The sequence below is a fragment of the Lolium rigidum genome, chromosome 7 (assembly GCF_022539505.1).
Source record: "Lolium rigidum isolate FL_2022 chromosome 7, APGP_CSIRO_Lrig_0.1, whole genome shotgun sequence".
Classification (NCBI taxonomy): domain Eukaryota; kingdom Viridiplantae; phylum Streptophyta; class Magnoliopsida; order Poales; family Poaceae; genus Lolium; species Lolium rigidum.
The window spans coordinates 255,589,917-255,593,444 of NC_061514.1; positions in this window are offsets into that span (position 1 = coordinate 255,589,917).

Genomic DNA, 3,528 nt, shown 5'->3' on the forward strand with positions numbered 1-3,528 from the left:
ACTACTTTGAAATACTACTCAACATGAAATATAAAGACAACCATAAGGCTCCTGCCGGTTGCCACAATACAATAATGATCATCTCATACATATTCATCATCACATTATGGCCATATCACATCACCAAACCCTGCAAAAACAAGTTAGACGTCTCTAATTTGGTTTGCATATTTTACGTGGTTTAGGGTTTTCGAGAGAGATCTAATCTACCTACGAACATGAACCACAACGTTGATACTAATGTTGTCAATAGAAGAGTAAATTTAATCTTTACTATAGTAGGAGAGACAGACACCCGCAAAGCCTCTTATGCAATACAAGTTGCATGTCGAACGAGGAACAAGTCTCATGAACGCGGTCATGTAAAGTTAGTCCGAGCCGCTTCATCCCACTATGCCATAAAGATGCAAAGTACTCAACTAAAGATAACAAGAGCATCAACGCCCACAAAACCATTGTGTTCTACTCGTGCAACCATCTATGCATAGACACGGCTCGATACCACTCGTAGGATAACGTTGCATAGAAAACAAAAAATTTCCTACCGCGAACACGCAATCCAAGCCAAGATGCAATCTAGAAGACGGTAGCAACGAGGGGGTATCGAGTCTCACCCTTGAAGAGATTCCAAAGCCTACAAGATGAGGCTCTTGTTGCTGCGGTAGACGTTCACTTGCCGCTTGCAAAGCGCGTAGAAGATCTTGATCACGATCGGTTCCGGCGCCACGAGCGGGCAGCACCTCCGTACTCGGTCACACGTTCGGTTGTTGATGAAGACGACGTCCACCTCCCGTTCCAGCGGGCAGCGGAAGTAGTAGCTCCTCTTGAATCCGACAGCACGACGGCGTGGTGTCGGTGGCGGTGGAGAACTCCGGCGGAGCTTCGCTAAAGCTACGCGGGAGATATGGAGGAGAGGGGGGCGGCTAGGGTTTGGGAGGGGGTGGCCGGCCACTTCAATGGGGCAGCCAGCTTGTGGTCTTGGGGTGGCCGGCCCCCTCCCCTATGCCCCTCATTATATAGGTGGAACCCCAAGTGTTGGTATCCAAGTCTTCGAATAAGACCCGAACCAAAAACCTTCCATATGGAGGGGAAACCTAGCCAAGCTAGGACTCCCACTAGAGGTGGGAGTTCCACCTCCCATATGGGGGTGGCCGGCCCCTAAGGGGGAGTCTACTTGGGACTCCTCCCCCACTAGGGTTGGCCGGCCATGGAGGTGGAGTCCCATGTGGACTCCACCTTCCTTGGTGGTTTCTTCCGGACTTTTCTAGAACCTTCTAGAACCTTCCATAGACCCTTCCGCGACAGTTTAATTCACATAAAATGACATCCTATATATGAATCTTATTCTCCGGACCATTCCGGAACTCCTCGTGATGTCCGGGATCTCATCCGGGACTCCGAACAAATATTCGAACTCCATTCCATATTCAAGTACTACCATTTCAACATCCAACTTTAAGTGTGTCACCCTACGGTTCGTGAACTATGTGGACATGGTTGAGTACTTACTCCGACCAATAACCAATAGCGGGATACGGAGATCCATAATGGCTCCCACATATTCAACGATGACTTTAGTGATCGAATGAACCATTCACATACAATACCAATTCCCTTTGTCACGCGATATTTTACTTGTCCGAGGTTTGATCTTCGGTATCACTCTATACCTTGTTCAACCTCGTCTCTGACAAGTACTCTTTACTCGTACCGTGGTATGTGGTCTCTTATGAACTTATTCATATGCTTGCAAGACATTAGACGACATTCCACCGAGAGGGCCCAGAGTATATCTATCCGTCATCGGGATGGACAAATTCCACTGTTGATCCATATGCCTCAACTCATACTTTCCGGATACTTAATCCCACCTTTATAACCACCCATTTACGTAGTGGTGTTTGGTGTAATCAAAGTACCTTTCCGGTATAAGTGATTTACATGATCTCATGGTCATAAGGACTAGGTAACTATGTATCGAAAGCTTATAGCAAATAACTTAATGACGAGATCTTATGCTACGCTTAAATGGGTGTGTCCATTACATCATTCATACAATGATATAACCTTGTTATTAATAACATCCAATGTTCATGATTATGAAACTAATCATCCATTAATCAACAAGCTAGTTAAGAGACATACTAGGGACTCTTTGTTGTTTACATATCACACATGTATCAATGTTTCGGTTAATATAATTATAGCATGGTATATAAACATTTATCATAAACATAAAGATATATAATAACCACTTTTATTATTGCCTCTTGGGCATATCTCCAACAATATTGTACATTATTTTCTTCTAAAAGGGGATTCCGCTGTCTCCAATTTTGGTTAATATCGTCGATGATATGTTGGTCATCCTTATTGCAAGGGTAAAGGAGGATGGTAAGATTGGAGCTTTAGTTCCTTATTTAGTAGAGAGTATGATTTCTATTGTGCAATATGCGGATGATACTATCTTGTTTACATAGCACGATGTAGCGAATTTCGTAAATATGAAGTTGATTTTAAGTTTTTTGAACAACTATCTAGGTTGAAAATTAAATTTCTTAAGAGCAAGACTTTTAGTTTTGATAAGGCTAAGTAGGTCGAGAATTACTAAGAAAACATCTTTGGATGTGAGCTACTTGTTGTACCTTTAAAATATTTAGCCATCCCTATTCATTTAGGAAACCGCTTAACATAGAATGGAAGCCGGTGGAGGATCGTTTTGAACGAAAAATAGCATCTTGGTTAGCCAAAATGCTCTCATACGAAAACGTTATGGCCTTAATAAACTATGTTCTAACTAGTCTACCAATGTCCCTCTTGTTTTTCTTTGGGATACCCTAAAAGGTACGGAAAAGATTGGATTTCTACACGTCATGCTTCTTCTGGCAAAGTAATGAGCTGAAGACTAATAAAGTGAGACATTATTTATTGATTAAAGGATGCTTACTTAGCAAGTGGCTATTTAAACCTCTATCTGCGGAAGGAGTGTGGCAGGAATTGCTATATAATAAGTATATAGCAGCAAAACTCTCTCGTAAGTGCAAGCCAAACCAATAGATTCTCCCTTTTGCAAACCAAACAAGGTATGAACCACTCCCTCACCCCCTCAATTCCATAATAAGTGAAGGAGTTTTATTATACTAGCCAAGTTAAACTTGGCCGTCGTAACACTCCCTCCATTTCAGTTTACTAGTCTACGCGTATCTCTAGATCGTCAATTTGACCAACTTAATATAAGATATATATTACTCCCTCCGTTCCTATATATAGTGCCTATTGTTTTTTCGCATTTGTTTCAGATTGTAAGCGTAAAGCTGTGTTTATTTTGCAAAACCCCCCTTCCACCGATTTACTCAAGTGCTAGAAATAAGGAAACAATTAACGTACATCCTGAAAATCTGGAAACTGATACTTGATCGATCTCATCTCTCCCAGGCTGCTTCTCTCTCTCTCTCTCTCTCTCTCTCACGTCGCCTCACGCAGCAGCGTCTCTCTCTCTCTCACGTCGCCTCACGCAGCTCCTCTCTC